We start from the raw sequence: 25,017 nt of genomic DNA on the forward strand, positions 1-25,017 counted from the left end.
ATCAAGCATGTGTACAGGGGCATAAATGCAGCAGTGATAGGATTGGAGAGGTTCGTGAGCAAATGAAGACCCTTTGAAGTCATATTGCATGGTACCCATTCCACGGGTTTCAAATACCCAGGTGTAAGGTATTGTTCCTTCAGCTAAAACATGCATGTGGAACCTAGAGTATGATCAACCATGTGATCGGGAGACGTGTTCAAATATGTCTCAGTTTTCGTACCCTGATACTCGGGTGCAACATTCCAGACGCTTTACTAACACTCTCCCCACTTGGAGAGTCAGCGCCTTTAACCTCCTGTTTGGCCGAGTTTGCAATTTCTGCGGAAGATGAACAGGAATAGCGAGAACCAATGAGAGGGTAGCTGGAGGTGTCTGGACGGGCAAATTTAACTCTCATTTCCCACCAGGAAGAGGAATTAACGAAAGGCTCAGCATGCCGTGCCGGAACCAGATTAGGGCCTGAAGCCATCCTGCGGTGTTGCGGCCAGGTCACAAGAAAGCGAGTTGAAGAAAGGAGCTCAGGGGCACTGTAATTCACAAACCTGCAGAGTCATAAATGACAGCTATCGTCCAAAAATAGACTGAAGTAAGGCTGCCAAGAGGACTTGAAAGCGGGGCAGAATTGCAGGAAACCGATTTCAGGAGGTAGACTGGAATTGCATTGAAAGCATAGGAAAAGAGGCAGAACGTCCACAATGATGCACTTGGCCAAAAAGGGCGTTTGCGTTTTTTCCTGAATATATTCAGGAAAAAACGCATACGCCCTTTTTGGCCAACCAAGCAAGCTTGCAAAGGAAATCTGCACTACAATGAAGTCTCACTTCCCCCCGGTCAAAAGGGCCATCTGAAAAAAGTGTAAAATCCAGAAAGGCAGGACAGGCCATGGAGAACTGGGAGCCTTGTTATGCTGATGGGCGGGATGTAAATTGCCAACAACCACTTGGGAGAAGTGTATGGTGTTTCCTGAAACATCTAAAAACAAAGCAACAGAGCCTAGGGCACTTCCGCTTATGGTCCTATAGTTTAGGGAAATTAAAATCAAAAAGACACAGCCACCCCAAAGTTTGGGACGCCTCCGTTTACAAGAACCTCGTTTACCGTACAAGTTCAATATCACAGAAAGTGAAAAATGGATAAAGAACTTGTGGTACTTACGTACAATGCAGTATCACTCAGCAATGAAATCTATGTCATCAGGCCCGTAGCAGCATAATGAGTGGATTCAGGTACGATGATTCTAACTGAAATAAGTCACACAGAAAAAGAAACATCATAAGATATCACTAATACACGGAATGTAAACTTGGCTACACAGGAACTGCATTCCAAAACAGAACAGGGTCTCAAATTTAGAAAACCAACTTATGCTTGCTTAAGGGGAAAGGTGAGTTGGGGTGCTGCATAAAACCAGAGATTGAAATGAGCACAGATAAAGTTCCTTAAGCCAAATATGGAATAGACAAGAGCTACTCCTTGCTCAACGAAATGGACACAAAACCCCATATTAAACGCCTAAGAATGCACCTGACTAGTAAGTATCTTAAAACCTATGGATTGCTATGTCTCCGAGAGAGAATCAAGCATGTGTACAGGGGCATAAACGCAGCAGTGATAGGATTGGAGAGGTTCGGTGAGCAAATGAAGACCCTTTGAAGTCATATTGCATGGTACCCATTCCACGAGTTTCAACTACCAAGGTTTAAGGTATTCTTCCTTCAGCTAAAACATGCATGTGGAACCTAGAGTATGATCAACCATGTGATCGGGAGACGTGTTCAAATATGTCTCAGTTTTCGTACGCTGGTACTCGGATGCAACATTCCAGACGCTTTACTAACAATCTCCCCACTTGGAGAGTCAGCGCCTTTAACCTCCTGTTTGGCCCAGTTTGCAATTTCTGATGAAGATGAACAGGAATAGCGAGAACCAATGAGAGACTAGCTGGAGGTGTCTGGACGGGCAAATTTAACTCTCATTTCCCACCAGGAAGAGGAATTAACCAAAGGCTCAGCGTGCCGTGCCGGAACGAGATTTGGGCCTGAAGCCATCCTGCGGTGTTGCGGCCAGCTCACAAGAAAGCGAGTTGAAGAAAGGAGCTCAGGGGCACTGTAATTCACAAACCTGCAGAGTTATAAATGACAGCTATCGTCCAAAAATATACTGAAGTAAGGCTGCCAAGAAGACTTGAATGCGGGTCAGAATTGCAGGAAACCGATTTCAGGAGGTAGACTGGAATTGCATTGAAAGCATAGGAAAAGAGGCAGAACGTCCACAATGATGCACTTGGCCAAAAAGGGCGTATGCGTTTTTTCCTGAATATATTCAGGAAAAAACGCATACGCCCTTTTTGGCCAACCAAGCAAGCTTGCAAAGGAAATCTGCACTACAATGAAGTCTCACTTCCCCCTGGTCAAAAGGGTCATCTGAAAAAAGTGTAAAATCCAGAAAGGTAGGACAGGCCATGGACAACTGGGAGCCTTGTTATGCTGATGGGCGGGATGTAAATTGCCAACAGACACTCGGGAGAAGTGTATGGTGTTTCCTGAAACATCTAAAAAACAAACAACAGAGCTTAGGGCACTTCCACTTATGGTCCTATAGCTTAGGGAAATTAAAATCAAAAAGACACAGCCACCCCAAAGTTTGGGACGCCTCTGTTGACAAGAACCTCGTTTACAGTACAAGTTCAACATCACAGAAAGTGAAAAATGGATAAAGAAGTTGTGGTATTTACTTACAAAGCAATATCACTCAGCAATGAAATCTATGTCATCAGGCCCTTAGCAGCACAATGAGTGGATTCAGGTATGATGATTCTAACTGAAATAAGTCACACAGAAAAAGAAACATCATAAGATATCAGTAATACATGGAATGTAAACTTGGCTACACAGGAACTGAAATACAGAACAGAAGAGGGTCTGAAATTTAGAAAACCAACTTATGCTTGCTTAAGGGGAAAGGTGAGTTGGGGTGCTGCATAAAACCAGAGATTGAAATGAGCACAGATAAAGTTCCTTAAGCCTAATATGGAATAGACAAGAGCAACTCCTTGCTCAACGAAATGGACTCAACACCGCATATTAAACGCCTAAGAATGTACCTGACTAGTAAGTATCTTAAAACCTATGGATTGCTATGTCTCCGAAAGAGAATCAAGCATGTGTACAGGGGCATAAACGCAGCAGTGATAGGATTGGAGAGGTTCGGTGAGCAAATGAAGACCCTTTGAAGTCATATTGCATGGTACCCATTCCACGGGTTTCAACTACCCAGGTTTAAGGTATTCTTCCTTCAGCTAAAACATGCATGTGGAACCTAGAGTATGATCAACCGTGTGATCGGGAGACGTGTTCAAATATGTCTCAGTTTTCGTACCCTGGTACTCGGGTGCAACATTCCAGAAGCTTTACTAACACTCTCCCCACTTGGAGAGTCAGCGCCTTTAACCTCCTGTTTGGCCCAGTTTGCAATTTCTGCGGAAGATGAACAGGAATAGTGAGAACCAATGAGAGACTAGCTGGAGGTGTCTGGACGGGCAAATTTAACTCTCATTTCCCACCAGGAAGAGGAAATAACCAAAGGCTCAGCGTGCCGTGCCAGAACCAGATTAGGGCCTGAAGCCATCGTGCGGTGTTGCGGCCAGCTCACAAGAAACGAGTTGAAGAAAGGAGCTCAGGGGCACTGTAATTCACAAACCTGCAGAGTTATAAATGACAGCTATCGTCCAAAAATATACTGAAGTAAGGCTGCCAAGAGGACTTGAAAGCGGGGCAGAATTGCAGGAAACTGATTTCAGGAGGTAGACTGGAATTGCATTGAAAGCATAGGAAAAGAGGCAGAACGTCCACAATGATGCACTTGGCCATAAAGGGCGTATGCGTTTTTTCCTGAATATATTCAGGAAAAAACGCATACGCCCTTTTTGGCCAACCAAGCAAGCTTGCAAAGGAAATCTGCACTACAATGAAGTCTCACTTCCCCCCGGTCAAAAGGGCCATCTGAAAAAAGTGTAAAATCCAGAAAGGCAGGACAGGCCATGGAGAACTGGGAGCCTTGTTATGCTAATGGGCAGGATGTAAATTGCCAACAGACACTCGGGAGAAGTGTATGGTGTTTCCTGAAACATCTAAAAAACAAAGCAACAGAGCCTAGGGCACTTCCACTTATAGTCCTATAGCTTAGGGAAATTAAAATCAAAAAGACACAGCCACCCCAAAGTTTGGGACACCTCTGTTTACAAGATCCTCGTTTACCGTACAAGTTCAATATCACAGAAAGTGAAAAATGGATAAAGAACTTGTGGTACTTACGTACAATGCAGTATCACTCAGCAATGAAATCTATGTCATCAGGCCCGTAGCAGCATAATGAGTGGATTAAGGTACGATGATTCTAACTGAAATAAGTCACACAGAAAAAGAAACATCATAAGGTATCACTAATACACGGAATGTAAACTTGGCTACACAGGAACTGAATTCCAAAACAGAACAGGGTCTCAAATTTAGAAGACCAACTTATGCTTGCTTAAGGGGAAAGGTGAGTTGGGGTGCTGCATAAAACCAGAGATTGAAATGAGCACTTATAAAGTTTCTTAAGCCAAATATGGAATAGACTAGAGCTACTCCTTGCTCAACGAAATTGACTCAACACCGCATATTAAACGCCTAAGAATGTACCTGACTAGTAAGTATCTTAAAACCTATGGATTGCTATGTCTCCAAAAGAGAATCAAGCGTGTGTACAGGGGCATAAACGCAGCAGTGATAGGATTGGAGAGGTTCGGTGAGCAAATGAAGACCCTTTGAAGTCATATTGCATGGTACCCATTCCACGGGTCTCAACTCTCCAGTTTTAAGGTATTCTTCCTTAAGCTAAAACATACATGTGGAACCCAGAGTATGATCAACCATGAGATCGCGAGACGTGTTCAAATATGTCTCAGTTTTCGTACCCTGGTACTCGGGTGCAACATTCCAGACGCTTTACTAACACTCTCCCCACTTGGAGAGTCAGCGCCTTTAACCTCCTGTTTGGCACAGTTTGCAATTTCTGCGGAAGATGAACAGGAATAGCGAGAACCAATGAGAGGCTAGCTGGAGGTGTCTGGACAGGCAAATTTAACTCTCATTTCCCACCAGGAAGAGGAAATAACCAAAGGCTCAGCGTGCCGTGCCGGAACCAGATTAGGGCCTGAAGCCATCCTGCGGTGTTGCGGCCAGCTCACAAGAAAGCGAGTTGAAGAAAGGAGCTCAGGGGCACTGTAATTCACAAACCTGCAGAGTTATAAATGACAGCTATCGTCCAAAAATAGACTGAATAAGGCTGCCAAGAGGACTTGAAAGCGGGGCAGAATTGCAGGAAACCGATTTCAGGAGGTAGACTGGAATTGCATTGAAAGCATAGGAAAAGAGGCAGAACGTCCACAATGATGCACTTGGCCAAAAAGGGCGTATGCGTTTTTTCCTGAATATATTCAGGAAAAAACGCATATGCCCTTTTTGGCCAACCAAGCAAGCTTGCAAAGGAAATCTGCACTACAATGAAGTCTCACTTCCCCCCGGTCAAAAGGGCCATCTGAAAAAAATGTAAAATCCAGAAAGGCAGGACAGGCCATGGAGAACTGGGAGCCTTGTTATGCTGATGGGCGGGATGTAAATTGCCAACAGACACTCGGGAGAAGTGTATGGTGTTTCCTGAAACATCTAAAAAACAAAGCAACAGAGCCTAGGGCACTTCCACTTATGGTCCTATAGCTTAGGGAAATTAAAATCAAAAAGACACAGCCACCCCAAAGTTTGGAACGGCTCTGTTTACAAGAAACTCGTTTACAGTACAAGTTCAACATCGCAGAAATTGAAAAATGGATAAAGAAGTTGTTGCATTTACTTACAAAGCAATATCACTCAGCAATGAAATCTGTGTCATCAGGCCCTTAGCAGCACAATGAGTGGATTCAGGTATGATGATTCTAACTGAAATAAGTCACACAGAAAAAGAAACATCATAAGATATCACTAATACACGGAATGTAAACTTGGCTACACAGGAACTGCATTCCAAAACAGAACAGGGTCTCAAATTTAGAAAACCAACTTATGCTTGCTTAAGGGTAAAGGTGAGTTGGGGTGCTGCATAAAACCAGAGATTGAAATGAGCACAGATAAAGTTCCTTAAGCCAAATATGGAATAGACAAGAGCTACTCCTTGCTCAACGAAATGGACTCAACACCGCATATTAAACGCCTAAGAATGTACCTGACTAGTAAGTATCTTAAAACCTATGGATTGCTATGTCTCCGAAAGAGAATCAAGCATGTGTACAGGGGCATAAATGCAGCAGTGATAGGATTGGAGAGGTTCGTGAGCAAATGAAGACCCTTTGAAGTCATATTGCATGGTACTCATTCCACGGGTATCAACTACCCAGGTTTTAGGTATTCTTCCTTCAGCTAAAAGATGCATGTGGAACCCAGAGTATGATCAACCATGTGATCGGGAGATGTGTTCAAATATGTCTCAGTTTTCGTACCCTGGTACTCGGGTGCAACATTCCAGACGCTTTACTAACACTCTCCCCACTTGGAGAGTCAGTCCCTTTAACCTCCTGTTTGGCCCAGTTTGCAATTTCTGCGGAAGATGAACAGGAATAGCGAGAACCAATGAGAGGCTAGCTGGAGGTGTCTGGACGGGCAAATTTAACTCTCATTTCCCACCAGGAAGAGGAATTAACCAAAGGCAAAGCGTGCCGTGCCGGAACCAGATTAGGGCCTGAAGCCATCCTGCAGTGTTGCGGCCAGGTCACAAGAAAGCGAGTTGAAGAAAGGAGCTCAGGGGCACTGTAATTCACAAACCTGCAGAGTTATAAATGACAGCTATCGTCCAAAAATACACTGAAGTAAGGCTGCCAAGAGGACTTGAAAGCGGGGCAGAATTGCAGGAATCCGATTTCAGGAGGTAGACTGGAATTGCATTGAAAGCATAGGAAAAGAGGCAGAACGTCCACAATGATGCACTTGGCCAAAAAGGGCGTATGCGTTTTTTCCTGAATATATTCAGGAAAAAACGCATACGCCCTTTTTGGCCAACCAAGCAAGCTTGCAAAGGAAATCTGCACTACAATGAAGTCTCACTTCCCCCCGGTCAAAAGGGCCATCTGAAAAAAGTGTAAAATCCAGAAAGGCAGGACAGGCCATGGAGAACTGGGAGCCTTGTTATGCTGATGGGCGGGATGTAAATTGCCAAGAACCACTTGGGAGAAGTGTATGGTGTTTCCTGAAACATCTAAAAACAAAGCAACAGAGCCTAGGGCACTTCCGCTTATGGTCCTATAGCTTAGGGAAATTAAAATCAAAAAGACACAGCCACCCCAAAGTTTGGGACGCCTCCGGTTACAAGTACCTCGTTTACCGTACAAGTTCAATATCACAGAAAGTGAAAAAAGGATAAAGAACTTGTGGTACTTACGTACAATGCAGTATCACTCAGCAATGAAATCTATGTCATCAGGCCCGTAGCAGCATAATGAGTGGATTCAGGTACGATGATTCTAACTGAAATAAGTCACACAGAAAAAGAAACATCATAAGATATCACTAATACACGGAATGTAAACTTGGCTACACAGGAACTGCATTCCAAAACAGAACAGGGTCTCAAATTTAGAAAACCAACTTATGCTTGCTTAAGGGGAAAGGTGAGTTGGGGTGCTGCATAAAACCAGAGATTGAAATGAGCACAGATAAAGTTCCTTAAGCCAAATATGGAATAGACAAGAGCTACTCCTTGCTCAGCGAAATGGACACAAAACCCCATATTAAACGCCTAAGAATGCACCTGACTAGTAAGTATCTTAAAACCTATGGATTGCTATGTCTCCGAAAGAGAATCAAGCATGTGTACAGGGGCATAAACGCAGCAGTGATAGGATTGGAGAGGTTCGTGAGCAAATGAAGTCCCTTTGAAGTCATATTGCATGGTACCCATTCCACGGGTTTCAACTCTCCAGTTTTAAGGTATTCTTCCTTCAGCTAAAACATGCATGTGGAACCCAGAGTATCATCAACCATGTGAACGGGAGACGTGTTCAAATATGTCTCAGTTTTCCTCCCCTGGTACTCGGGTGCAACATTCCAGACGCTTTACTAACACTCTCCCCACTTGGAGAGTCAGTCCCTTTAACCTCCTGTTTGGCCCAGTTTGCAATTTCTGCGGAAGATGAACAGGAATAGCGAGAACCAATGAGAGGCTAGCTGGAGGTGTCTGGACGGGCAAATTTAACTCTCATTTCCCACCAGGAAGAGGAATTAACCAAAGGCTCAGCATGCCGGGCCGGAACCAGATTAGGGCCTGAAGCCATCCTGTGGTGTTGCGGCCAGGTCACAAGAAAGCGAGTTGAAGAAAGGAGCTCAGGGGCACTGTAATTCACAAACCTGCAGAGTTATAAATGACAGCTATCGTCCAAAAATACACTGAAGTAAGGCTGCCAAGAGGACTTGAAAGCGGGGCAGAATTGCAGGAAACCGATTTCAGGAGGTAGACTGGAGTTGCATTCAAAGCATAGGAAAAGAGGCAGAACGTCCACAATGATGCACTTGGCCAAAAAGGGCGTATGCGTTTTTTCCTGAATATATTCAGGAAAAAACGCATACGCCCTTTTTGGCCAACCAAGCAAGCTTGCAAAGGAAATCTGCACTACAATGAAGTCTCACTTCCCCCCGGTCAAAAGGGCCATCTGAAAAAAGTGTAAAATCCAGAAAGGCAGGACAGGCCATGGAGAACTGGGAGCCTTGTTATGCTGATGGGCGGGATGTAAATTGCCAAGAACCACTTGGGAGAAGTGTATGGTGTTTCCTGAAACAACTAAAAAACAAAGCAACAGAGCCTAGGGCACTTCCACTTATGGTCCTATAGCTTAGGGAAATTAAAATCAAAAAGACACAGCCACCCCAAAGTTTGGAATGGCTCTGTTTACAAGAACCTCGTTTACAGTACAAGTTCAACATCGCAGAAAGTGAAAAATGGATAAAGAAGTTGTGGTATTTACTTACAAAGAAATATCACTCAGCAATGAAATCTGTGTCATCAGGCCCTTAGCAGCACAATGAGTGGATTCAGGTATGATGATTCTAACTGAAATAAGTCACACAGAAAAAGAAACATCATAAGATATCACTAATACACGGAATGTAAACTTGGCTACACAGGAACTGCATTCCAAAACAGAACAGGGTCTGAAATTTAGAAAACCAACTTATGCTTGCTTAAGGGGAAAGGTGAGTTGAGGTGCTGCATAAAACCAGAGATTGAAATGAGCACAGATAAAGTTCCTTAAGCCAAATATGGAATAGACAAGAGCTACTCCTTGCTCAACGAAATGGACTCAAAACCCCATATTAAACGCCTAAGAATGTAAATGACTAGTAAGTATCTTAAAACCTATGGATTGCTATGTCTCCAAAAGAGAATCAAGCATGTGTACAGGGGCATAAACGCAGCAGTGATAGGATTGGAGAGGTTCGGTGAGCAAATGAAGACCCTTTGAAGTCATATTGCATGGTACCCATTCCACGGGTTTCAACTACCCAGGTTTTAGGTATTCTTCCTTCAGCTAAAACATGCATGTGGAACCCAAGTATGATCAACCATGTGAACGGGAGACGTGTTGAAATATGTCTCAGTTTTCCTCCCCTGGTACTCGGGTGCAACATTCCAGACGCTTTACTAACACTCTCCCCACTTGGAGAGTCAGTCCCTTTAACCTCCTGTTTGGCCCAGTTTGCAATTTCTGCGGAAGATGAACAGGAATAGCGAGAACCAATGAGAGACTAGCTGGAGGTGTCTGGACGGGCAAATTTAACTCTCATTTCCCACCAGGAAGAGGAATTAACCAAAGGCAAAGCGTGCCGTGCCGGAACCAGATTAGGGCCTGAAGCCATCCTGCGGTGTTGCGGCCAGGTCACAAGAAAGCGAGTTGAAGAAAGGAGCTCAGGGGCACTGTAATTCACAAACCTGCAGAGTTATAAATGACAGCTATCGTCCAAAAATACACTGAAGTAAGGCTGCCAAGAGGACTTGAAAGAGGGGCAGAATTGCAGGAAACCGATTTCAGGAGGTAGACTGGAATTGCATTGAAAGCATAGGAAAAGAGGCAGAACGTCCACAATGATGCACTTGGCCAAAAAGGGCGTATGCGTTTTTTCCTGAATATATTCAGGAAAAAACGCATACGCCCTTTTTGGCCAACCAAGCAAGCTTGCAAAGGAAATCTGCACTACAATGAAGTCTCACTTCCCCCCGGTCAAAAGGGCCATCTGAAAAAAGTGTAAAATCCAGAAAGGCAGGACAGGCCATGGAGAACTGGGAGCCTTGTTATGCTGATGGGCGGGATGTAAATTGCCAAGAACCACTTGGGAGAAGTGTATGGTGTTTCCTGAAACAACTAAAAAACAAAGCAACAGAACCTAGGGCACTTCCACTTATGGTCCTATAGCTTAGGGAATTCAAAATCAAAAAGACACAGCCACCCCAAAGTTTGGAACGGCTCTGTTTACAAGAACCTTGTTTACAGTACAAGTTCAACATCGCAGAAAGTGAAAAATGGATAAAGAAGTTGTGGTATTTACTTACAAAGCAATATCACTCAGCAATGAAATCTGTGTCATCAGGCCCTTAGCAGCACAATGAGTGGATTCAGGTATGATGATTCTAACTGAAATAAGTCACACAGAAAAAGAAACATCATAAGATATCACTAATACACGGAATGTAAACTTGGCTACACAGGAACTGCATTCCAAAACAGAACAGGGTCTCAAATTTAGAAAACCAACTTATGCTTGCTTAAGGTGAAAGGTGAGTTGGGGTGCTGCATAAAACCAGAGATTGAAATGAGCACAGATAAAGTTCCTTAAGCCAAATATGGAATAGACAAGAGCTACTCCTTGCTCAACGAAATGGACTCAAAACCCCATATTAAACGCCTAAGAATGTACCTGATTGGTAAGTATCTTAAAACCTATGGATTGCTATGTCTCCAAAAGAGAATCAAGCGTGTGTACAGGGGCATAAACGCAGCAGTAATAGGATTGGAGAGGTTCGGTGAGCAAATGAAGACCCTTTGAAGTCATATTGCATGGTACCCATTACACGGTTCTCTACTCTCCAGGTTTAAGGTATTCTTCCTTCAGCTAAAACATGCATGTGGAACCCAGAGTATGATCAACCATGTGAACGGGAGACGTGTTCAAATATGTCTCAGTTTTCCTCCCCTGGTACTCGGGTGCAACATTCCAGACGCCTTACTAACACTCTCCCCACTTGGAGAGTCAGTCCCTTTAACCTCCTGTTTGGCCCAGTTTGCAATTTCTGCGGAAGATGAACAGGAATAGCGAGAACCAATGAGAGGCTAGCTGGAGGTGTGTGGACGGGCAAATTCAACTCTCATTTCCCACCAGGAAGAGGAATTAACCAAAGGCTCAGCCTGCCGGGCCGGAACCAGATTAGGGCCTGAAGCCATCTGCGCTGTTGCGGCCAGCTCACAAGAAAGCGAGTTGAAGAAAGGAGCTCAGGGGCACTGTAATTCACAAACCTGCAGAGTTATAAATGACAGCTATCGTCCAAAAATACACTGAAGTAAGGCTGCCAAGAGGACTTGAAAGCGGGGCAGAATTGCAGGAAACCGATTTCAGGAGGTAGACTGGAGTTGCATTGAAAGCATAGGAAAAGAGGCAGAACGTCCACAATGATGCACTTGGCCAAAAAGGGCGTATGCGTTTTTTCCTGAATATATTCAGGAAAAAACGCATACGCCCTTTTTGGCCAACCAAGCAAGCTTGCAAAGGAAATCTGCACTACAATGAAGTCTCACTTCCCCCCGGTCAAAAGGGCCATCTGAAAAAAGTGTAAAATCCAGAAAGGCAGGACAGGCCATGGAGAACTGGGAGCCTTGTTATGCTGATGGGCGGGATGTAAATTGCCAAGAACCACTTGGGAGAAGTGTATGGTGTTTCTTGAAACAACTAAAAAACAAAGCAACAGAACCTAGGGCACTTCCACTTATGGTCCTATAGCTTAGGGAAATTAAAATGAAAAAGACACAGCCACCCCAAAGTTTGGAACGGCTCTGTTTACAAGAACCTCGTTTACCGTACAAGTTCAATATCACAGAAAATGAAAAATGGATAAAGAACTTGTGGTACTTACGTACAATGCAGTATCACTCAGCAATGAAATCTATGTCATCAGGCCCGTAGCAGCATAATGAGTGGATTCAGGTATGATGATTCTAACTGAAATAAGTCACACAGAAAAAGAAACATCATAAGATATCACTAATACACGGAATGTAAACTTGGCTACACAGGAACTGCATTCCAAAACAGAACAGGGTCTCAAATTTAGAAAACCAACTTATGCTTGCTTAAGGGGAAAGGTGAGTTGGGGTGCTGCATAAAACCAGAGATTGAAATGAGCACAGATAAAGTTCCTTAAGCCAAATATGGAATAAACAAGAGCTACTCCTTGCTCAACGAAATGGACTCAAAACCCCATATTAAACGCCTAAGAATGTACCTTACTAGTAAGTATCTTAAAACCTATGGATTGCTAGGTCTCCAAAAGAGAATCAAGCGTGTGTACAGGGGCATAAACGCAGCAGTGATAGGATTGGAGAGGTACGGTGAGCAAATGAAGACTCTTTGAAGTCATATTGCATGGTACCCATTACACGGGTCTCAACTCTCCAGGTTTAAGGTATTCTTCCTTCAGCTAAAACATGCATGTGGAACCCAGAGTATGATCAACCATGTGAACGGGAGACGTGTTCAAATATGTCTCAGTTTTCCTCCCCTGGTACTCGGGTGCAACATTCCAGACGCTTTACTAACACTCTCCCGACTTGGAGAGTCAGTCCCTTTAACCTCCTGTTTGGCCCAGTTTGCAATTTCTGCGGAAGATGAACAGGAATAGCGAGAACCAATGAGAGGCTAGCTGGAGGTGTCTGGACGGGCAAATTTAACTCTCATTTCCCACCAGGAAGAGGAATTAACCAAAGGCTCAGCATGCCGGGCCGGAACCAGATTAGGGCCTGAAGCCATCCTGCGGTGTTGTGGCCAGGTCACAAGAAAGCGAGTTGAAGAAAGGAGCTCAGGGGCACTGAAATTCACAAACCAGCAGAGTTATAAATGACAGCTATCGTCCAAAAATAGACTGAAGTAAGGCTGCCAAGAGGACTTGAAAGCGGGGCAGAATTGCAGAAAACCGATTGGCACAATGATACCATCCTGCGGTGTTGCGGCCAGCTCAAAAGAAAGCGAGTTGAAGAAAGGAGCTCAGGGGCACTGTAATTCACAAACCTGCAGAGTTATAAATGACAGCTATCGTCCAAAAATATACTGAAGTAAGGCTGCCAAGAGGACTTGAAAGCGGAGCAGAATTGCAGGAAACCGATTTCAGGAGGTAGACTGGAATTGCATTGAAAGCATAGGAAAAGAGGCAGAACGTCCACAATGATGCACTTGGCCAAAAAGGGCGTATGCGTTTTTTCCTGAATATATTCAGGAAAAAACGCATACGCCCTTTTTGGCCAACCAAGCAAGCTTGCAAAGGAAATCTGCACTACAATGAAGTCTCACTTCCCCCCGGTCAAAAGGGCCATCTGAAAAAAGTGTAAAATCCAGAAAGGCAACAGGCCATTGAGAACTGGGAGCCTTGTTATGCTGATGGGCGGGATGTAAATTGCCAACAGACACTTGGGAGAAATGTATGGTGTTTCCTGAAACATCTAAAAATCAGAGCAACAGAGCCTAGGGCACTTCCACTTATGGACCTATAGCTTAGGGAAATTAAAATCAAAAAGACACAGCCACCCCAAAGTTTGGAACGGCTCTGTTTACAAGAACCTCGTTTACAGTACAAGTTCAACATCGCAGAAAGTGAAAAATGGATAAAGAAGTTGTGGTATTCACTTACAAAGCAATATCACTCAGCAATGAAATCTATGTCATCAGGCACTTAGAAGCACAATGAGTGGATTCAGGTATGATGATTCTAACTGAAATAAGTCACACAGAAAAAGAAACATCATAAGATATCAGTAATACACGGAATGGAAACTTGGCTACACAGGAACTGAATTACAGAACAGAACAGGGTCTCAAATTTAGAAAATTAACTTATGCCTGCTTAAGGGGAAAGGTGAGTTGGGGTGCTGCATAAAACCAGAGATTGAAATGAGCACAGATAAAGTTCCTTAAGCCAAATATGGAATAGAAAAGAGCTACTCCTTGCTCAACGAAATGGACTCAACACCGCATATTAAACGCCTAAGAATGTACCTGACTAGTAAGTATCTTAAAACCTATGGATTGCTATGTCTCCGAAGGAGAATAAAGCATGTGTACAGGGGCATAAACGCAGCAGTGATAGGATTGGAGAGGTTCGGTGAGCAAATGAAGACCCTTTGAAGTCATATTGCATGGTACCCATTCCACGGGTTTCAACTACCCAGGTTTTAGGTATTCTTCCTTCAGCTAAAACATGCATGTGGAACCTAGAGTATGATCAACCATGTGATCGGGAGAAGTGTTCAATATGTCTCAGTTTTCCTCCCCTGGTACTCGGGTGCAACATTCCAGACGCTTTACTAACACTCTCCCCACTTGGAGAGTCAGCGCCTTTAACCTCCTGTTTGACACAGTTTGCAATTTCTGCGGAAGATGAACAGGAATAGTGAGATCCAATGAGAGGCTAGCTGGAGGTGTCTGGACGGGCAAATTTAACTCTCATTTCCCACCAGGAAGAGGAAATAACCAAAGGCTCAGCGTGCCGTACCGGAACCAGATTAGGGCCTGAAGCCTGCCTGCGCTGTTGCGGTCAGCTCAAAAGAAAGCGAGTTGAAGAAAGCAGCTCAGGGGCACTGTAATTCACAAACCTGCAGAGTTATAAATGACAGCTATCGTCCGAAAATATACTGAAGTAAGGCTGCCAAGAGGACTTGAAAGCGGAGCAGAATTGCAGGAAACCGATTTCAGGAGGTAGACTGGAATTGCATTGAAAGCATAGGAAAAGAGGCAGAACGTCCACAATGATGCACTTGGCCAAAAAGGGCGTATGCGTTTTTTCCTGAATATATTCAGGAAAAAACGCATACGCCCTTTTTGGCCAACCAAGCAAGCTTGCAAAGGAAATCTGCACTACAATGAAGTCTCACTTCCCCCCGGTCAAAAGGGCCATCTGAAAAAAGTGTAAAATCCAGAAAGGCAGGACAGGCCATGGAGAAATGGGAGCCTTGTTATGCTGATGGGCGGGATGTAAATTGCCAACAACCACTCGGGAGAAGTGTATGGTGTTTCCTGAAACATCTAAAAAACAAAGCAACAGAACCTAGGGCACTTCCACTTATGGTCCTATAGCTTAGGGAAATTAAAATCAAAAAGACACCGCCACCCCAAAGTTTGGAACGGCTCTGTTTACAAGAACCTCGTTTACAGTACAAGTTCAACATCGCAGAAAGTGAAAAATGGATAAAGAAGTTGTGGTATTTACTTACAAAGCAATATCACTCAGCAATGAAATCTCTGTCATCAGGCCCTTAGCAGCACAATGAGTGGATTCAGGTATGATGATTCTAACTGAAATAAGTCACACAGAAAAAGAAACATCATAAGATATCAGTAATACACGGAATGGAAACTTGGCTACACAGGAACTGAAATACAGAACAGAACAGGGTCTCAAATTTAGAAAACCAACTTATGCTTGCTTAAGGCTAAAGGTGAGTTGGGGTGCTGCATAAAACCAGAGATTGAAATGAGCACAGATAAAGTTCCTTAAGCCAAATATGGAATAGACAAGAGCTACTCCTTGCTCAACGAAATGGACTCAACACCCCATATTAAACGCCTAAGAATGTACCTGACTAGTAAGTATCTTAAAACCTATGGATTGCTATGTCTCCAAAAGAGAATCAAGCGTGTGTACAGGGGCACAAACGCAGCAGTGATAGGATTGGAGAGGTTCGGTGAGCAAATGAAGACCCTTTGAAGTCATATTGCATGGTACCCTTTACACGGGTCTCAACTCTCCAGGTTTAAGGTATTCTTCCTTCAGCTAAAACATGCATGTGGAACCCGGAGTATGATCAACCGTGTGAATGGGAGACGTGTTCAAATATGTCAGGTTTCCTCCCCTGGTACTCGGGTGCAACATTCCAGATGCTTTACTAACACTCTCCCTACTTGGAGAGTCAGTGCCTTTAACCTCCTGTTTGCCGCAGTTTGCAATTTCTGCGGAAGATGAACAGGAATAGCGAGAACCAATGAGAGGCTAGCTGGAGGTGTCTGGGCGGGCAAATTTAACTCTCATTTCCCACCAGGAAGAGGAATTAACCAAAGGCTCAGCGTGCTGTGCCGGAACCAGATTAGGGCCTGAAGACATCCTGCGGTGTTGCGGCCAGCTCACAAGAAAGCGAGTTGAAGAAAGGAGCTCAGGGGCACTGTAATTCACAAACCTGCAGAGTTATAAATGACAGCTATCGTCCAAAAATAGACTGAAGTAAGGCTGCCAAGAGGACTTCAAAGCCGGGCAGAATTGCAGGAAACCGATTTCAGGAGGTAGACTGGAATTGCATTGAAAGCATAGGAAAAGAGGCAGAACGTCCACAATGATGCACTTGGCCAAAAAGGGCGTATGCGTTTTTTCCTGAATATATTCAGGAAAAAACGCATACGCCCTTTTTGGCCAACCAAGCAAACTTGCAAAGGAAATCTGCACTACAATGAAGTCTCACTTCCCCCCGGTCAAAAGGGCCATCTGAAAAAAGTGTAAAATCCAGAAAGGCAGGACAGGCCATGGAGAACTGGGAGCCTTGTTATGCTGATGGGCGGGATGTAAATTGCCAACAGACACTCCGGAGAAGTGTATGGTGTTTCCTGAAACATCTAAAAAACAAAGCAACAGAGCCCAGGGCACTTCCACTTATGGTCCTATAGATTAGGGAAATTAAAATCAAAAAGACACAGCCACCCCAAAGTATGGGACGCCTCTGTTTACAAGAACCTCGTTTACCTTACAAGTTCAATATCACAGAAAGTGAAAAATGGATAAAGAACTTGTGGTACTTACGTACAATGCAGTATCACTCAGCAATGAAATCTATGTCATCAGGCCCGTAGCAGCATAATGAGTGGATTCAGGTACGATGATTCTAACTGAAATAAGTCACACAGAAAAAGAAACATCATAAGATATTAGTAATACACGGAATGTAAACTTGGCTACACAGGAACTGAATTACAGAACAGAACAGGTTCTCAAATTTAGAAAACCAACTTATGCTTGCTTAAGGGTAAAGGTGAGTTGGGGTGCTGCATAAAACCAGAGATTGAAATGAGCACAGATAAAGTTCCTTAAGCCAAATATGGAATAGACAAGAGCTACTCCTAGCTCAATGAAATGGACTCAACACCACATATTAAACGCCTAAGAATGTACCTGACTAGTAAGTATCTTAAAACCTATGGATTGCTATGTCTCCGAAAGAGAATCAAGCATGTGTACAGGGGCATAAACGCAGCAGTGATAGGATTGGAGATGTTCGGTGAGCAAATGAAGACCCTTTGAAGTCATATTGCATGGTACCCATTCCACGGGTTTCAACTACCCAGGTTTTAGGTATTCTTCCTTCAGCTAAAACATGCATGTGGAACCCAGAGTATGATCAACCATGTGATCGGGAGACGTGTTCAAATATGTCTCAGTTTTCGTACCCTGGTACTCGGGTGCAACATTCCAGACGCTTTACTAACACTCTCCCCACTTGGAGAGTCAGCGCCTTTAACGTCCTGTTTGGCACAGTTTGCAATTTCTGCGGAAGATGAACAGGAATAGCGAGAACCAATGAGAGGCTAGCTGGAGGTGTCTGGACGGGCAAATTTAACTCTCATTTCCCACCAGGAAGAGGAAATAACCAAAGGCTCAGCGTGCCGTACCGGAACCAGATTAGGGCCTGAAGCCATCCTGCGGTGTTGCGGCCAGCTCAAAAGAAAGCGAGTTGAAGAAAGGAGCTCAGGGGCACTGTAATTCACAAACCTGCAGAGTTATAAATGACAGCTATCGTCCAAAAATAGACTGAAGTAAGGCTGCCAACAGGACTTGAAAGCGGGGCAGAATTGCAGGAAACCGATTTCAGGAGGTAGACTGGAATTGCATTGAAAGCATAGGAAAAGAGGCAGAACGTCCACAATGATGCACTTGGCCAAAAAGGGCGTATGCGTTTTTTCTTGAATATATTCAGGAAAAAACGCATACGCCCTTTTTGGCCAACCAAGCAAGCTTGCAAAGGAAATCTGCACTACAATGAAGTCTCACTTCCCCCCGTCAAAAGGGGCATCTGAAAAAAATGTAAAATCCAGAAAGGCAGGACAGGCCATGGAGAACTGGGAGCCTTGTTATGCTGATGGGCGGGATGTAAATTGCCAACAGACACTTGGGAGAAGTGTATGGTGTTTCCTGAAACATCTAAAAAACAAAGCAACAGAGCCTAGGGCACTTCCACTTATGGTCCTATAGCTTAGGGAAATTAAAATCAAAAAGACACAGCCACCCCAAAGTTTGGAACGGCTCTGTTTACAAGAAACTCGTTTACAGTACAAGTTCAACATCGCAGAAAGTGAAAAATGGATAAAGAAATTGTGGTATTTACTTACAAAGCAATATCACTCAGCAATGAAATCTCTGTCATCAGGCCCTTAGCAGCACAATGAGTGGATTCAGGTATGATGATTCTAACTGAAATAAGTCACACAGAAAAAGAAACATCATAAGATATCAGTAATACACGGAATGTAAACTTGGCTACACAGGAACTGAATTACAGAACAGAACAGGGTCTCAAATTTAGAAAACCAACTTATGCTTGCTTAAGGGGAAAGGTGAGTTGGGGTGCTGCATAAAACCAGAGATTGAAATGAGCACAGATAAAGTTCCTTAAGCCAAATATGGAATAGACAAGAGCTACTCCTTGCTCAACGAAATGGACTCAACACCGCATATTAAACGCCTAAGAATGTACCTGACTAGTAAGTATCTTAAAACCTATGGATTGCTATGTCTCCGAAAGAGAATCAAGCATGTGTACAGGGGCATAAATGCAGCAGTGATAGGATTGGAGAGGTTCGTGAGCAAATGAAGACCCTTTGAAGTCATATTGCATGGTACCCATTCCACGGGTTTCAAATACCCAGGTGTAAGGTATTGTTCCTTCAGCTAAAACATGCATGTGGAACCTAGAGTATGATCAACCATGTGATCGGGAGACGTGTTCAAATATGTCTCAGTTTTCGTACCCTGATACTCGGGTGCAACATTCCAGACGCTTTACTAACACTCTCCCCACTTGGAGAGTCAGCGCCTTTAACCTCCTGTTTGGCCGAGTTTGCAATTTCTGCGGAAGATGAACAGGAATAGCGAGAACCAATGAGAGGCTAGCTGGAGGTGTCTGGACGGGCAAATTTAACTCTCATTTCCCACCAGGAAGAGGAATTAACGAAAGGCTCAGCATGCCGTGCCGGAACCAGATTAGGGCCTGAAGCCATCCTGCGGTGTTGCGGCCAGGTCACAAGAAAGCGAGTTGAAGAAAGGAGCTCAGGGGCACTGTAATTCACAAACCTGCAGAGTCATAAATGACAGCTATCGTCCAAAAATAGACTGAAGTAAGGCTGCCAAGAGGACTTGAAAGCGGGGCAGAATTGCAGGAAACCGATTTCAGGAGGTAGACTGGAATTGCATTGAAAGCATAGGAAAAGAGGCAGAACGTCCACAATGATGCACTTGGCCAAAAAGGGCGTTTGCGTTTTTCCCTGAATATATTCAGGAAAAAACGCATACGCCCTTTTTGGCCAACCAAGCAAGCTTGCAAAGGAAATCTGCACTACAATGAAGTCTCACTTCCCCCCGGTCAAAAGGGCCATCTGAAAAAAGTGTAAAATCCAGAAAGGCAGGACAGGCCATGGAGAACTGGGAGCCTTGTTATGCTGATGGGCGGGATGTAAATTGCCAACAACCACTTGGGAGAAGTGTATGGTGTTTCCTGAAACATCTAAAAACAAAGCAACAGAGCCTAGGGCACTTCCGCTTATGGTCCTATAGCTTAGGGAAATTAAAATCAAAAAGACACAGCCACCCCAAAGTTTGGGACGCCTCCGTTGACAAGAACCTCGTTTACCGTACAAGTTCAATATCACAGAAAGTGAAAAATGGATAAAGAACTTGTGGTACTTACGTACAATGCAGTATCACTCAGCAATGAAATCTATGTCATCAGGCCCGTAGCAGCATAATGAGTGGATTCAGGTATGATGATTCTAACTGAAATAAGTCACACAGAAAAAGAAACATCATAAGATATCACTAATACACGGAATGTAAACTTGGCTACACAGGAACTGCATTCCAAAACAGAACAGGGTCTCAAATTTAGAAAACCAACTTATGCTTGCTTAAGGGGAAAGGTGAGTTGGGGTGCTGCATAAAACCAGAGATTGAAATGAGCACAGATAAAGTTCCTTAAGCCAAATATGGAATAGACAAGAGCTACTCCTTGCTCAACGAAATGGACACAAAACCCCATATTAAACGCCTAAGAATGCACCTGACTAGTAAGTATCTTAAAACCTATGGATTGCTATGTCTCCGAGAGAGAATCAAGCATGTGTACAGGGGCATAAACGCAGCAGTGATAGGATTGGAGAGGTTCGTGAGCAAATGAAGACCCTTTGAAGTCATATTGCATGGTACCCATTCCACGGGTTTCAACTACCCAGGTTTAAGGTATTCTTCCTTCAGCTAAAACATGCATGTGGAACCTAGAGTATGATCAACCATGTGATCGGGAGACGTGTTCAAATATGTCTCAGTTTTCGTACCCTGGTACTCGGGTGCAACATTCCAGACGCTTTACTAACACTCTCCCGACTTGGAGAGTCAGTCCCTTTAACCTCCTGTTTGGCCCAGTTTGCAATTTCTGCGGAAGATGAACAGGAATAGCGAGAACCAATGAGAGACTAGCTGGAGGTGTCTGGACGGGCAAATTTAACTCTCATTTCCCACCAGGAAGAGGAAATAACCAATGACTCAGCGTGCCGTGCCGGAACCAGATTAGGGCCTGAAGCCATCCTGCGGTGTTGCGGCCAGCTCACAAGAAAGCGAGTTGAAGAAAGGAGCTCAGGGGCACTGTAATTCACAAACCTGCAGAGTTATAAATGACAGCTATCGTCCAAAAATATACTGAAGTAAGGCTGTCAAGAGGACTTGAAAGCGGGGCAGAATTGCAGGAAACCGATTTCAGGAGGTAGACTGGAATTGCATTGAAAGCATAGGAAAAGAGGCAGAACGTCCACAATGATGCACTTGGCCAAAAAGGGCGTATGCGTTTTTTCCTGAATATATTCAGGAAAAAACGCATACGCCCTTTTTGGCCAACCAAGCAAGCTTGCAAAGGAAATCTGCACTACAATGAAGTCTGACAACCCCCCGGTCAAAAGGGGCCTCTGAAAAAAGTGTAAAATCCAGAAAGGCAGGACAGGCCATGGAGACCTGGGAGCCTTGTTTTGCTGAAGGGCGGGATGTAAATTGCCAACAGACACTCGGGAGAAGTGTATGGTGTTTCCTGAAACATCTAAAAAACAAAGCAACAGAGCCTAGGGCACTTCCACTTACGGTCCTATAGCTTAGGGAAATTAAAATCAAAAAGACACAGCCACCCCAAAGTTTGGAACGGCTCTGATTACAAGAACCTCGTTTACAGTACAAGTTCAACATCGCAGAAAGTGAGAAATGGATAAAGAAGTTGTGGTATTTACTTAAAAAGCAATATCACTCAGCAATGAAATCTATGTCATCAGGACCTTAGCAGCACAATGAGTGGATTCAGGTATGATGATTCTAACTGAAATAAGTCACACAGAAAAAGAAACATCATAAGATATCAGTAAGACACAGAATGTAAACTTGGCTACACAGGAACTGAATTACAGAACAGAACAGGGTCTCAAATTTAGAAAACCAACTTATGCTTGCTTAAGGGTAAAGGTGAGTTGGGGTGCTGCATAAAACCAGAGATCGAAATGAGCACAGATAAAGTTCCTTAAGCCAAATATGGAATAGACAAGAGCTACTCCTTGCTCAATGAAATGGACTCAACACCGCATACTAAACGCCTAAGAATGTACCTGACTAGTAAGTATCTTAAAACCTATGGATTGCTATGTCTCCGAAAGAGAATCAAGCATGTGTACAGGGGCATGAACGCAGCAGTGATAGGATTGGAGAGGTTTGGTGAGCAAATGAAGACCCTTTGAAGTCATATTGCATGGTACCCATTCCACGGGTTTCAACTACCCAGGTTTAAGGTATTCTTCCTTCAGCTAAAACATGCATGTGGAACCTAGAGTATGATCAACCATGTGATCGGGAGACGTGTTCAAATATGTCTCAGTTTTCGTACCCTGGTACTCTGGTGCAACATTCCAGATGCTTTACTAACACTCTCCCGACTTGGAGACTCAGTCCCTTTAACCTCCTGTTTGGCCCAGTTTGCAATTTCTGTGGAGGATGAACAGGAATAGCGAGAACCAATGAGAGACTAGCTGGAGGTGTCTGGACGGGCAAATTTAACTCTCATTTCCCACCAGGAAGAGGAAATAACCAAAGGCTCAGCGTGCCGTGCCGGAACCAGATTAGGGCCTGAAGCCATCCTGTGGTGTTGCGGCCAGCTCAAAAGAAAGCGAGTTGAAGAAAGGAGCTCAGGGGCACTGTAATTCACAAACCTGCAGAGTTATAAATGACAGCTATCGTCCAAAAATATACTGAAGTAAGGCTGCCAAGAGGACTTGAAAGCGGGGCAGAATTGCAGGAAAGCGATTTCAGGAGGTAGACTGGAATTGCATTGAGAGCATAGGAAAAGAGGCAGAACGTCCACAATGATGCACTTGGCCAAAAACGGTGTATGCGTTTTTTCCTGAATATATTCAGGGAAAAACGCATACGCCCTTTTTGGCCAACCAAGCAAACTTGCAAAGGAAATCTGCACTACAATGAAGTCTCACTTCCCCCCGGACAAAAGGGCCATCTGAAAAAAGTGTAAAATCCAGAAAGGCAGGACAGGCCATGGAGAACTGGGAGCCTTGTTATGCTGATGGGCGGGATGTAAATTGCCAACAGACACTCGGGAGAAGTGTATGGTGTTTCCTGAAACATCTAAAAAACAAAGCAACAGAGCCTAGGGCACTTCCACTTATGGTCCTATAGCTTAGGTAAATTAAAATCAAAAAGACACAGCGACCCGAAACTTTGGGACGCCTCTGTTTACAAGAACCTCGTTTACAGTACAAGTTCAATATCACAGAAAGTGAAAAATGGATAAAGAAATTGTGGTATTAAGTACAATGCAGTATCACTCAGCAATGAAATCTATGTCATCAGGCTCGTAGCAGCATAATGAGTGGATTCAGGTACGATGATTCTAACTGAAATAAGTCACACAGAAAAAGAAACATCATAATATATCACTAATACACATAATGTAAACTTGGCTACACAGGAACTGAATTCCAAAACAGAACAGGGTCTCAAATTTAGAACACCAACTTATGCTTGCTTAAGGGGAAAGGTGAGTTGGGGTGCTGCATAAAACCAGAGATTGAAATGAGCACAGATAAAGTTCCTTAAGCCAAATATGGAATAGACAAGAGCTACTCCTTGCTCAACGAAATGGACTCAACACCTCATATTAAACGCCTAAGAATGTACCTGACTAGTAAGTATCTTATAACCTATGGATTGCTATGTCTCCAAAAGAGAATCAAGCGTGTGTACAGGGGAATAAACGCAGCACTGATAGGATTGGAGAGGTTCGGTGAGCAAATGAAGACCCTTTGAAATCATATTGCATGGTACCCTTTACACGGGTCTCAACTCTCCCGGTTTAAGGTATTCTTCTTTCAGCTAAAACATGCATGTGGAACCCAGAGTATGATCAACCATGTGAACGGGAGACGTGTTCAAATATGTCTCAGTTTTCCTCCCCTGGTACTCGGGCGCAACATTCCAGATGCTTTACTAACACTCTGCCCACTAAGAGAGTCAGCGCCTTTAAACTCCTGTTTGATCCAGTTTGCAATTTCTGCGGAAGATGAACAGGAATAGGGAGAACCAATGAGAGACTAGCTGGAGGTGTCTGGACGGGCAAATTTAACTCTTATTTCCCACCAGGAAGAGGAAATAACCAAAGGCTCAGCGTGCCGTGCCGGAACCAGATTAGGGCCTGAAGCCATCCTGTGGTGTTGCGGCCAGCTCAAAAGAAAGCGAGTTGAAGAAAGGAGCTCAGGGGCACTGTAATTCACAAACCTGCAGAGTTATAAATGACAGCTATCGTCCAAAAATATACTGAAGTAAGGCTGCCAAGAGGACGTGAAAGCGGGACAGAATTGCAGGAAACCGATTTCAGGAGGTAGACTGGAATTGCATTGAAAGCATAGGAAAAGAGGCAGAACGTCCACAATGATGCACTTGGCCAAAAAGGGCGTATGCGTTTTTTCCTGAATATATTCAGGAAAAAACGCATACGCCCTTTTTGGCCAACCAAGCAAACTTGCAAAGGAAATCTGCACTACAATGAAGTCTCACTTCCCCCGGTCAAAAGGGCCATCTGAAAAAAGTGTAAAATCCAGAAAGGCAGGACAGGCCATGGAGAACTGGGAGCCTTGTTATGCTGATGGGCGGGATGTAAATTGCCAACAGACACACGGGAGAAGTGTATGGTGTTTCCTGAAACATCTAAAAAACAAAGCAACAGAGCCTAGGGCACTTCCACTTATGGTCCTATAGCTTAGGGAAATTAAAATCAAAAAGACACAGCCACCCCAAAGTTTGGGACACCTCTGTTTACAAGAACCTCGTTTACAGTACAAGTTCAACATCGCAGAAAGTGAAAAATGGATAAAGAAGTTGTGG

The 25,017-nt window shown here is 43.9% G+C and overlaps 1 long non-coding RNA gene across 5 annotated transcripts in view; it reads right to left on the reverse strand.

Moving 5' to 3' along the window:
* LOC307181134 overlaps window positions 1-25,017 on the reverse strand; it is a 136,581-nt gene that overhangs the window by 17,776 nt on the left and 93,788 nt on the right. For 4 of the 5 annotated variants that reach the window (XR_013825939.1, XR_013825940.1, XR_013825941.1 and 1 more), the window contains exon 3: window positions 23,422-23,527. This is a non-coding gene — a long non-coding RNA (uncharacterized lncRNA). Of the gene's footprint in view, window positions 1-4,316; window positions 4,399-23,421; window positions 23,528-25,017 lie in introns of those variants that run through there. The other variant, XR_013825938.1, reaches the window with a different exon arrangement.

Source organism: Stenella coeruleoalba, assembly GCF_951394435.1.
Source record: "Stenella coeruleoalba genome assembly, contig: scaffold_324, whole genome shotgun sequence".
NCBI lineage: Eukaryota > Metazoa > Chordata > Mammalia > Artiodactyla > Delphinidae > Stenella > Stenella coeruleoalba.